Genomic DNA, 13525 nt, shown 5'->3' on the forward strand with positions numbered 1-13525 from the left:
CTGACTCCGACTCCTCGGTTTCTGAAACCACAACTCCGACTCCAACACCGACTCCAGGTACCCAAAATTGCTCAAACTCCGACTCCTCGACTCTGACTCCTTAGTCTAATACTAATCCATGCCATGCACTGATGAGGATCAAACAATCTGAAACAGTCTGTATGCATGTTGGATTATTATGGCTCTGTACATATTAACCTCCTTGCCGGTTATCCCGAGCTCAGCTGGGCCGATTTGCATAATTTTTTTTTTGTTACAAGCAGCTAGCACTTTGCTAGCTGCTTGTAACTTCCGATCGCCGCCGCTCGCCGCCGATCCGCCGCAATCCGCCGCGCCGAGTCGCTCCCCCCCGCCCCAGAGCCCTGCGCTGCCTGGCCAATCAGTGCCAGGCAGCGTTGAGGGGCGGATCGGGATTCCCTATGACGTCCCGACGTCCATGACGTCGGTGACGTCATCCCGCCCCGTCGCCATGGCGACCGGGGAAGCCCTGCAGGAAATCCCGTTCTCAACGGGATTCCCTGCATACTCTGATCGCCGAAGGCGATCGGAGTGGGTGGGGGGATGCCGCCGCTTAGCGGCTATCATGTATTTAAAAAAAAAAAAAAAAATGTGCGGCGCTGCCTCCTTGCCGGATTTTTTAGACCGGCAAGGAGGTTAACAAGCTGACACATCATTGCATTCCAGCGGTTCTGGAGGTGTGTTTAGCTTCTAAGGGCACAATGGTTAATTTGCATATATTCAGCAGTGGTGCCTGGGAGACATCTCGAGCTCACTCCAACCTGAATTATCGCAAATTCTTTCTATTTTAGGAAAGAAAACTTTTGTTTTTCTAGTCTAATACTTAACAGGGCTGTGGATTTTGTACAAAAATCATGCGACTCCGACTCCCGACTCAGACTCCTCAGTTTCTGAAACACCGACTCAGACTTCGGGTGCCCAAAATTGCCCTGACTCCGACTCCTCGGACAGCCCTGGTTATTAGGTGGGTGAGGCTGCTTGGATTGCATCATCCAGCTGTTCAGACTGCAAAAGGGCAAGCACACAATGAAGTATGAGAAAATTGCAGCTTTTTGCAATGATACGTCTACGGTGCAGGAAGTGACCAGTGTATTGGCTCCAGACAAGATATTTTGAAGGGACAACAGGGTGTGAGACATATGGAGGTGGATATGTATTTCCAATTCACATTTCCTGGCTGTCCTGCTGATCCTCAACCTCTAATACTTTTCTTACAACAATCTGACAAGATTAGCTGCATGCTTGTTTCAGGTGCTTCCATAACCCTCGATTTGGGATGACTCCTGGCGGTTGAGTTTCCAACTGTCAAGATTCTGTAATGAGAGAGACCAGGAGCCCGATGATACAGTATCGTTAGGTATATGGATAAGGACAGAGTAGTGAAATATACTCACAAGGGTGGTGTGACGCCGTCGATATGACATATCGAATGCGTCACAGAGTTACGAACGCTAGTCTTCGCAAACCAACCAAACTGACAGTTTTTGGTTTAACCACCCTGGCGTTCTATTAAGATCGCCAGGGCAGCTGCATGAGGGTTTTTTTTAAATAAAAAAAAAAATATTTCATGCAGCCAACTGAAAGTTGGCTGCATGAAAGCCCACTAGATGGCGCTCCGGAGGCGTTCTTCTGATCGCCTCCGGCGCCCGGAATAAACAAGGAAGGCCGCAATGAGCGGCCTTCCTTGTTTTGCTTAGATCGTCGCCATAGCGACGAGCGGAGTGACGTCATGGACGTCAGCCGACGTCCTGACGTCTGCCGCCTCCGATCCAGCCCTTAGCGCTGGCCGGAACTATTTGTTCCGGCTGCGCAGGGCTCAGGCGGCTGGGGGGACCCTCTTTCGCCGCTGCTCGCGGCGGATCGCCGCAGAGCGGCGGCGATCGGGCAGCACACGCGGCTGGCAAAGTGCCGGCTGCGTGTGCTGCTCTTTATTTCAGGTAAATCGGCCCAGCAGGGCCTGAGCGGCACCCTCTGGCGGTAATGGACGAGCTGAGCTCGTCCATACCGCTAAGGTGGTTAAATACACTTTTTTTCCCTTCGCCAAAGGGCTGGAGAAATCTTTTCATGGTCAGCTAATTAGCCTCCTGTTGAAAAGATTCTCTGCCAGCACAGGGGACCCCCTGAGGTGTTTATGACCTCATCCATCAGGTGAAGGGTAGATATCAGTTGACAGAAGCTCATAAATTGTAGCTTTCTCCAGCCTGATAGGCACCGACCCAGCAGGAGTCCGACACATAGCTGCCTTGTGGCCTGAGTTGAAAGGAGACAGGAATGATCCTTATCACGCCATCTGGGCATCCAAAGATTCAACAAAACTGTAGAAACTGTATTTAATAAATAGGCACAGTTTGGTAATATTTCTGGTGTTCCCAAGATCGCAGTTCCCTCAAATTCACGGAGTTTATTAGATTCCACATGAAACTGGTCCTGAGAGATTTTCAGCCCTCTGGATCTTTCAGAACCAGTGCCAGTAAGGTGAAAGGGGGGGGGAGGGGGGACGGTGCTATTAGCGATCCAGACTCCTCGTGTTTGGTATTAGCAGATTCACACACTTACGCTGATTGTGAATATTCATTCGGGTTCTTGATATTACCTACGGGCATGCTGAGAGCGGGCAAAATATGAATTGGCCCAAAACCTCTCCCTGCCTAAGGGGGCATTGCCTTATTCAAATTGCAAGGCTGGACTTGTATGTGTCATAACTCCTCCCACCTACAGTGAGGAACAAAACTGACATGATCCAAAAGTCCAGGGTCCTTTACCTTCAATCTGATGCCTAGTAACATCCTGGCAGCCCGCAAGGACACGGGCCAAAACCTCCATCTTTGAACTTTCTAACAAAGGCCTGTTGGCCGCATGGCAACCGCCATTTTGGGACTTTACGCCAAAGACTTGCGATTGCCGCATGGACTACCAATAACGGTATTTGAACTGTATATAATCGGACATTCTGTTCCTTTTCTTCCCTTCTCTCTGTCAATCAATCTGTTCTAAAATAAGCTGTGTGTATGTAGTTTAGAAATAAACTAACGATTTTATCGTTCAGTCTTGTGCCTGTTCTGGTCATCTGATTGCTGCTATAACGAATCTGCCCTCTGAAGAGTCAGTCATACTACCGCATTGTTTAATGATTTGCTTATAAATTGTTGATTTGCTAGCTAGGTTGTAAATAACCGTTTCTTCCTTCTAGGATTAGCTAGTACCAGATTTCCTGTGCGAAATCGATAACTTTCGTTTCTCGATTGTAAGTACAATTCGAGATTGCATCATATAGGGACCCAGTAACCTTTCTTTAACGTCACATTGCTCACAGTCTTTAAGCCGTCGGAAGTGACTATTCCCCGAACGGTGACTTGAACGTGTTGAACGTGATTGGGCTGGCTACCGTATTATGATAGCATTGGAGACTGTCCGCACCATACAACCGGACAGTGGTGGCAGTGTATTTACCCGATTTCCAGCGCGAAATCGATTTTTAGTTTACAGATTGTATATACAATCAAAATTGTACATGTATGGGCACCTCCAACCAATCTTAACCGTTTACTACGCACACAGTGAATTTGCCTCCAGCAGCCTCAAGTGCATGAGACCTGCATGGCAACAGTGGCCTAGTAATACGGGATTGGTGGATGTTTGTCCCATTACATATTGTCGGCAGCTGCGTGACCAATCTTTATTGTCAGTCTGTTCACCGTACTTCCTGCGTATGCTAACGGGAGATTAGACGGGATTGGCACGCTCTGTCGCCCTTTTCTTCTTACCTCTGACGATCCAGCAACCGGTCTCGTTGTCCGTCTGCGCCCGTACTTCCTGCGTACGCTAACGGGAGCAGATCTCGACGGGATCGCGGGGCTGGATTGTCACATTGGTGGGCAGTGGTGGTGATAGCACACCCCAAAACCAGGCATAGCCAGCTTTTGGGAAATCAGAGCGCAAAGATCTGACAAACTCAGTCTTTGCAACCAGAATAATAAGACAGTGGTCGCTAAGTATCCTGTCTTGCAGAACCAAAGTTCTGGGCACAAAACGGTACACATTGATAGCGAATAGATTGGTCTACATTTCCTAACTTTTCTTTGCTATATCCTACTCTTTCTTGTACTCTTCTCTTCTGAATGTCTGATTCAGTTCTGGATTACCAGAATTGGTCTGTCTCTGACTTGCAAACACTGTGCGAGTCGCACGGCATCACCGCTTGGAACCGCAACCGCACACAGCTGATCCAAGCCTTGACGGAGAGGAACGGCCAGGCGATGGAAGTTTCCGATTCCCTACAGGAAGCCTCGCCACCCCCTCGTACACAGTCGCCCAGCACCATGAGCTCTGTGAGTGCTGATGTTGCTACTTCAGCTTCGGGTGATGTGGATACCCCGGAGGATCATGCCATGCTCCCAGCTTCGGTTAACCTACAGCCAGGAACAAGCAGCTCCGGACTGAACTTTACTGCCTTGGGCCATACGAGCCAGCAGTCGTTACCAGGACTTACCGGAGCAGCTGTACCTGCATCCTGGGAGTTACAAAGAGAGGAGCGCCAGGAAGCAGAACGACAGCGGCAGTTCCTGAGAGAGGAGCGCCAGTTCCAGGAACGACAGCAGGAGCGACAGCGTCGGTTCCAGCTCGAGCAAGGAGAGCAGCAGCACCGGCATGCACTAGAACTTGCCCAGGCGAGACCTGCTCCTCCTAACACTCCTGCGGCAGGAGGCACACCTCTACCCGCAGCCCCTAAAGCCAAGTTTCCTGTTATGGAGAAAAATGGGGACATTGACTTGTATCTACGCTCGTTTGAAAGAGCATGCCGCCAGTTCCGCATCCCTGAGGCTCAGTGGGCACTCCACTTGACACCGCAGCTCACTGGTAAAGCCTTGGATGCTTTTGCGGAGCTACCCACAGACCAGGACAGCGACTACCAGGCTATCAAGAAGGCCATTCTCGCTAAGTTCCAGCTCACGCCAGAGGTCTACCGGAAAAAATTCCGCCTGATCCAGAAAGGATCCGCAGACTCTCACGCAGACGTGTATAGCCGTTTAAGCACCACGCTGCATCAATGGCTCCGAGTCCTGGAAGACAAGACTTATGATGCTATTGTGGATTTGATGCTCCACGACCAGTTCCTTGCTGTCTGCGCTACAGACGTGAGACAGTTTGTGTTGGAGCGAAAGCCTAAGTCCGCGAAAGAAGCCGTTGAGCTGGCCGACATGTATGTCGCGACCCGGGTACCGGACACTCGCAGGCCTGCGGTACCAGACTCTCGCAAAACCCTGGTACCTGACAGCCGCAAACCTCCAGCCCCTGACAAGGACAGAGCTATGTCCCAGAACTGGAGAGAAAGCAGGCCCGCTGGCCCTGCGAACCGGGAGTGGGCCAAGCCCTGGTGCGAGCGCTGTCAACGGCCTGGCCACACCAAGCAAACTTGCTACGCCGGCAAGCCAGCCCAGCAACCTAGCCAACCCATCCGCACCTGCTTCGTCTACTGCACTGCTGGTTGGAGGATCCGAGGTACACCGCATCTCCCAGAACCACCAGCCGGTCACGGTGAACGGCCAGACTGTCGTCGGACTTCGAGACACCGGCGCAGATGTCACTCTTGTCCGCTCACATCTTGTTTCGGAAGAGGATATTCTCCCAGGAAAGTACCTCACACTGACAGGCATCGGAGGTACTCGAACCAACGTGGTCCAAGCCCAAGTCACCATCGATTGGGGTGTGGGGTGTCAAAAGCGAGTGGTTGGGGTTCTAGATCTTCCCGTGGCCACAGTGCTTGGCACTGATTTGGGCACACTTGTTTGCCACTATGAATACCCTGCGGACCCGCAGGTGACCCAAGCCGGACTCCCTGACAACCAGGTACTGTACAAGCCTTTGGGAAAACAGGGAGATGTCAAACCCTTACCTGCTAATGCTACTGTACCTAACGCCGCTGGGCGGGAGGTACCCTCAGATTTACATGTACCAGCAACTGACTGTCTTTTATCTCTTTCTGCACCTGTTATTACTAATGAAATTGCATGTGTCAGTGATAATTGTGATAGGAACGCTGTACATTCTTTGGCCATTACATGCCCTATGGCCAGCCGCATGAACTCAGAGCTGACAGCAGGGATTCCCTCTGACAGTTCTGACTTTCAGGCGGGTGACACTCATGCTAAAAATGACATGTCATGTTATGCAAATGCTTTTGATAATGTTGTGCATGTTTGTGAGAGTACGCTGGGTGATGCCTTCAGTGTCACCGGCAGTCTGGACTCAGGACTATCTGGAGAAGTCTCGACTCCCCCTGATATCTCTGACCACCAGACCAATGTCAATATTGACATGATTTTGATTAACCCAAGAGGTGATGTTTACTGTGGTGGGCCTGTGCAGACAGACACATACAGTACTGTTGGTAACCTGAGCTCAGAGCCTGCAGGCATTCCTGTCAGCTCTGACCCCAGAGAGTTTGATTTTCAGCAGCTGACCTCAGATCGCACTAGGCAGCTGGCTGAGACTTGTAGTCCCACATCCGTGAGGATACTACAAAGCGACTCCAACCTGCGTGCGCTTAGTGGCCAGACCGCTAAGCCGCCAGCAGTGGAAGCTCCACTACAGGTGTACAGGGAGAATGGTAACTACTCCAGTGAACCCATTCCCCATGTAACTGACACCCCAGGTGAAAGCACGGTCCATGTGGATCTGTTAGAAGCCCAGTCAGATAGAACGCAGTTAGTTCTGGGAAAGCATGGCCAATTAGAACAGGAAGACACAGGTCCCCTGCCAGGTTTGATAGCTCCCACACGAGAATTGGCGGATGATGTGAAAGTCACCCCCCACCTCTCGTACTCCCCGAAGGCCTTGCTGAAGCGCACTGCGCCCCCACAGCGAAATCTTCGCAGCAACCCTGGGCAGGATACAGCAGTTCACAGAAGGGACCCGGGGACTCACAAGCCCTTATGGCAGATCCCCTACAGCGCCTCTCCGGAGGTGCAAGCAAAGGTGAAGATTAAATATGAGGAGATGTTACAGATGTCTGTCCTCCGCAAATCCTCTAGCTCACAGACCACCATGTTCTGTGAGGCCTATAGGATGCCGGACGACATCCCAATAACCGTTGCGTATCCCATGACTCCCCTCGGTGATCTGTTGGATTGGCTGGCATCCGCCAACTACCTAACGATCATAGATCGGAGCTACGGATACTAGCAGATTCCAACCGTGCCCAAGGCACGCCTGGAATCCACATTCACCCTGCCCTTGGACTTAAACGCCTCGATGCGGATGTCTTTTGGCATGATGAATGCCCAAGCCACCTTTCTCCAGGCGTGGAACGACCTGTGGAAGAGCAAGCACGGTTGTACAGTCACGTACCCGGATGACATCCCTGTGTTCCCCCCGACTTGGGAGCAACACTGCGATCACTCGTCCCTGGTACTAGGACAGCTGTCAGCTGACAATCTGACCGTTGAACCAGATGCAGATCAGATTGTCATGACAGAGGTACAGGCCTCTCTGGGAACAGCGGGATACTACAGGACGTTTGCGAAGCCCTGTAGCCTCCTGGCTAAACCACTGACCAACACAAAAAGGGCAACCCCCAAGGTCATGTGGAACCCAGGCTTCCCCGCTGTACTGAGCCCAAGTAGCAAGTTGGTATTGCTTCAGTCAAGGTCCTGCTAACCGCTCCTTCCCCAATCTTGTAAAGGGGGGAGATGTGACGCCGTCGATATGACATATCGAATGCGTCACAGAGTTACGAACGCTAGTCTTCTCAAACCAACCAAACTGACAGTTTTTGGTTTAAATACACTTTTTTTTCCCTTCGCCAAAGGGCTGGAGAAATCTTTTCATGGTCAGCTAATTAGCCTCCTGTTGAAAAGATTCTCTGCCAGCACAGGGGACCCCCTGAGGTGTTTATGACCTCATCCATCAGGTGAAGGGTAGATATCAGTTGACAGAAGCTCATAAATTGTAGCTTTCTCCAGCCTGATAGGCACCGACCCAGCAGGAGTCCGACACATAGCTGCCTTGTGGCCTGAGTTGAAAGGAGACAGGAATGATCCTTATCACGCCATCTGGGCATCCAAAGATTCAACAAAACTGTAGAAACTGTATTTAATAAATAGGCACAGTTTGGTAATATTTCTGGTGTTCCCAAGATCGCAGTTCCCTCAAATTCACGGAGTTTATTAGATTCCACATGACACTGGTCCTGAGAGATTTTCAGCCCTCTGGATCTTTCAGAACCAGTGCCAGTAAGGTGAAAGGGGGGGGGGGGGGGGACGGTGCTATTAGCGATCCAGACTCCTCGTGTTTGGTATTAGCAGATTCACACACTTATGCTGATTGTGAATATTCATTCGGGTTCTTGATATTACCTACGGGCATGCTGAGAGCGGGCAAAATATGAATTGGCCCAAAACCTCTCCCTGCCTAAGGGGGCATTGCCTTATTCAAATTGCAAGGCTGGACTTGTATGTGTCATAACTCCTCCCACCTACAGTGAGGAACAAAACTGACATGATCCAAAAGTCCAGGGTCCTTTACCTTCAATCTGATGCCTAGTAACATCCTGGCAGCCCGCAAGGACACGGGCCAAAACCTCCATCTTTGAACTTTCTAACAAAGGCCTGTTGGCCGCATGGCAACCGCCATTTTGGGACTTTACGCCAAAGACTTGCGATTGCCGCATGGACTACCAATAACGGTATTTGAACTGTATATAATCGGACATTCTGTTCCTTTTCTTCCCTTCTCTCTGTCAATCAATCTGTTCTAAAATAAGCTGTGTGTATGTAGTTTAGAAATAAACTAACGATTTTATCGTTCAGTCTTGTGCCTGTTCTGGTCATCTGATTGCTGCTATAACGAATCTGCCCTCTGAAGAGTCAGTCATACTACCGCATTGTTTTATGATTTGCTTATAAATTGTTGATTTGCTAGCTAGGTTGTAAATAACCGTTTCTTCCTTCTAGGATTAGCTAGTACCAGATTTCCTGTGCGAAATCGATAACTTTCGTTTCTCGATTGTAAATACAATTCGAGATTGCATCATATAGGGACCCAGTAACCTTTCTTTAACGTCACATTGCTCACAGTCTTTAAGCCGTCGGAAGTGACTATTCCCCGAACGGTGACTTGAACGTGTTGAACGTGATTGGGCTGGCTACCGTATTATGATAGCGTTGGAGACTGTCCGCTCCATACAACCGGACAGTGGTGGCAGTGTATTTACCCGATTTCCAGCGCGAAATCGATATTTTTAGTTTACAGATTGTATATACAATCAAAATTGTACATGTATGGGCACCTCCAACCAATCTTAACCGTTTACTACACACACAGTGAATTTGCCTCCAGCAGCCTCTAGTGCATGAGACCTGCATGGCAACAGTGGCCTAGTAATACAGGATTGGTGGATGTTTGTCCCATTACATATTGTCAGCAGCTGCGCGACCAATCTTTATTGTCAGTCTGTTCACCGTACTTCCTGCGTATGCTAACGGGAGCAGATTAGACGGGATTGGCACGCTCTGTCGCCCTTTTCTTCTTACCTCTGATGATCCAGCAACCGGTCTCATTGTCCGTCTGCGCCTGTACTTCCTGCGTACGCTAACGGGAGCAGATCTCGACGGGATCGCGGGGCTGGATTGTCACAGGTGGGTTGCCCTCCTGCAACCACCTAACAGATCCTATGAGAAATTAACCGTTCCCGTTCGGTATATCAAATCTGCTAGGCAGGTGCTGGTTGGTCGCTCTCCTTGGGTTATTGAAACAGGTGGTGTCCAATACTTAACCCCGAAATGATGAACAGAAGGAACTGTAGGAGGGGCCCAAAGATATTCTAATCTCTAAATGATAAAATATAGAAGTAAATTTGTCTTCCATAAAAGAACAAACCACTTGGGTAGAAATACATTATAACGATGCATAAAAGACAATGCATTTCATGGGTGCTGGCCTGCTTCTTTAGGTCAATAAGAAGTGTCTAAGTCTGCAGCAGTCACAGTTTTGCAGGAGATTGTGCTCGCATCTCCGCATTAATGACGGTGCTCCGCTGTTGGACTGTGACACAGCTGTCCCCCTGGGCAGCATGGAAGCCTATGACAGTCGATCACACTGATTGGCTGGTGGGGAAGGAAAGGAGGGTAGGGTAATAAAATAAACATAAAAATAATGAAATACATGTAAAAAAAAAAAAAAAAAAAAGCATCCCGGGAGCGATCCTCGCCCACCAACAGAAAACTCTGTTGGTGGGCAGAAAAGCAGGGGGAATCACTTGTGTGCTGAGTTGTACGGCCCCACAGCTAGCCCTTAAAGGGAACCTAAACTGAGAGGCATATGGATGTTTCCTTTTAAACAATACCAGTTGCCTGGCAGTCCTGCTGATCTCTTTGGATGCAGTAGTGGCTGAATCACAAACCTGAAACAAGCATGCAGCTAATCCAGTCTGACTTCAGTCAGAGCACCTGATCTGCATGCTTGTTCAGGGGCTGTGGCTGAAAGTATTAGAGACACAGGATCAGCAGGAGAGTCAGGCAACTGGCATTCTTTTAAAAGGAAAAATCCATATCCTTCTCAGATTAGGTTCCCTTTAAAGCTGCAGTGGCCTTAATTGTAAAAATTTGCCTGGTCACTCGGGTGTTTTAAGACTGTGGTCCTGAAGTGGTTAAAATGTATTTCTACCCAAGTGGTTTGTTCTTTTATGGAGGCAAGATAAATTTACTCCTATATTTTATGAGATTAGAATATCTGTGGGAGCCACCTACAGTCCCTTCCATATCCCTCAGATCCTACTTACAGACACAAAGATGCTGTGGGACGGAGATCCCAAATGTAGGAAAATATCTGTGCCCTGTGTAAAGCTTTATGCAATTTACAGAAGATCAAGTATGTGTGCTTAAGGAAAATAATTAGTTGATACACTTATGCATATTTATAAGCTTCTGTTATTCTACAAAACCACATTTTATTCAATGAAACCTAGAAGCAGCGCCATAGCTTTTCTCTATTAGGAATTAAAATATTTTCCTTTGTAACCAAGACAAAGCATGAAAGCATGGTAACGCTGCTGGTTAGGAGACACAGAGGAAACTGAGGAGATACTGGGTCATGATGTCCTGTGGGAGATAAATGTCTCCGCTCATCAGCTAGGATGATGCCCCAGCCTCCTGCATTGCTTATTACACATCAGTCTTATAAGCAGAGGAGATTAATGGGATTTGTTAATCACAGCCATCCAGGCCTCTAGTAATAGACGCACACACTGAATTCCAGCTGAGAATGCAGCCACTGGGATCAAAGGCTCCTCACACAACAGATTCAGCACACAGAAATTTGTGGAAAACATTCATTTCATTTCACTTGACAGTGAATACAAATAAGCTTCTGTTTTCTGGAAGAGAATCGAAAGCTTGTTACAAAATATACTTATAAAATGAGCAGCAGTTCCTTACAAGGGACTCTGAAGTACCATACCAAATGCCTAAAGGTAAGGGGGGGTGGGGGTGGGGTGTCTATTTTGAACGTTCCTATAGGTGCCAGATGTATGGGTCGATCGATAAAGTCTCTCTAAGATCGAATAGAGATCTGTCACCTGCCCATACACATTTCAGCATGAAATACCTCGGGAATCGGCCTTATGATGCCACATCCGCGACCCCCCCAGGCTGTGACCCTAATGTAAAATGCCCCTAACCCCCCCCCCCCCCCCCCCCCCCCGTGCAGTATACTTCACCTGTCTGTCTGCATGTACATGCTCCCCATGTGGTTGCCAGCGTAATGTGGGCGGGTGTGTAACTACACTGGGCACATTTTACATTAGGGGACAGCATTGGGGGTTCTGTCGCGTGTCCCAATATTGCCCACCATTACCACCGGGCACACAATCGAGCAAGTCAGCCCTACATCTTGCAGCATGTCCGAACGATGCATGCAGCCAATTTCGGCCCAGAATTGGTTGCATTGTTGATCGGACATGCTTTCGGCAGCACTGATTTTCATCTGATTATAATAGTCGAAATCTGATGGTTGATTGACCGCCAACACACCTGATCTATGGCCACCTTAAAAAAGACATGGTAGTCATATATTGTAAAATGCATTCAATTATTCAGGATACCCATTTTTACAGTAGTTTCATCAGAAACACTTCCTATATTTATATATTGCTGTATATGGTTATGTAGCCCTTCCCTCCCCATAGTGGCCTAGGCTGATTAGCTATGCAGAATTTTCTCCCCCAAAGCATACAGGCTTCAGAACTCTCAGTAAACAAACATTCTAGAGAGATCACCTGACAGGACTAAAGATGCAGGTTTCAGAATGTAGATCAGGGTGAGTAAAGATTTTACAAATACTGACTAAATATTTCTAAATTAATCATGTAAAAAAACAAAAAAAAAAAACATTCTTTACTCATTACGTTATTTACACTAAATTCCTCTTCAAATATGAACCCTATTGAAATCTCTCAACATTTATCAGTGAAGACCAATGTCCATTTATAAAGAAACGTTTTGTTTAAGAAGTGCCTAGCAACTTACACACTATGCACTGAGGTGTGTGATATTGCTTGGCAACAAAGACAATTCGCTATATCGCTAAGCAACATCACGTACCTGAAGTGCCACGCTTTTGAGAGACTGAAGGGAAGTGAACAGAGTTCAGCACTTTAAAAGTGCCAAATCTTTTCTTGCGAAGCGGCAGATGGTACTCGCTATTAATCTATGCAGCTTCACAGTGTTAATGCTGTTTAAACGCATGAAGTGTCATTTGAAAATGACATTTTCTCAGCGACTTGGAGGTACTATAAAAGCTTTAACGTTACTTATCTGCATTAATGGGCTGGTAAAGCTATGAAGTATCGCTTTGTAGATTTATAGATTGATCCTTAAGCCATCATATTACAGATACTCCCTGCAGTTATTCATCCTCCAATCAGGGTCGTGAAGGTGTTCCAATGAAAAAAAGATAGGGCTCCCAAACATCTGAATGTGAAACAAGGCAGGTTCTCTATTAGGAGTTCTGTTCTACAACGAATGCTTGCCATACACGGGAGACAGGCATCATAAAATGTACAATTCTTCTGTGGCCACCTAAAGGCCTCTTGCACACTACATGTGATTCCGATTTTCTATACAATCCGATTTTTAACTCCGATTAAAAAAAGTACTGCATGCTGCTACGTTTTTTTAATCGGAATAAAAAAAAAATCGGATCGTATTAAAAAAAAAAAAAAAAAAAAAACAAGCCTTTTGCACACTACATGCGATTCAGGGTTTAAGGCTGGGTGACCACATAGCAGAAGCACTAGCGTTCCATTAATGGTAAAAACGCACCGTTTTCTGGAAATCTATGGGCCGTAGGAGAAAACGCATATGTGGTTTCAAACCTGCGTTTTTTAAAAACGCTGGTTTTGTTGCATAGTATTTATAAACGCATCAAAAATGTACATTATTTAACTCAATGGGAACGCAAATGGTATGAGTTTTTCATGCGTTTTTATATGCTCCCCCACCCCCAATTCTTT

At 47.7% G+C, this 13525-nt stretch overlaps 1 protein-coding gene across 6 annotated transcripts in view; it reads right to left on the reverse strand.

Moving 5' to 3' along the window:
- Nucleotides 1-13525, reverse strand: part of CD99L2 (CD99 molecule like 2) — a 137743-nt gene that overhangs the window by 66462 nt on the left and 57756 nt on the right. The gene's annotated exons all lie outside the window — the stretch shown is intronic.

Source organism: Hyperolius riggenbachi, chromosome 8 (assembly GCF_040937935.1).
Source record: "Hyperolius riggenbachi isolate aHypRig1 chromosome 8, aHypRig1.pri, whole genome shotgun sequence".
NCBI classification, from domain to species: Eukaryota; Metazoa; Chordata; class Amphibia; order Anura; family Hyperoliidae; genus Hyperolius; species Hyperolius riggenbachi.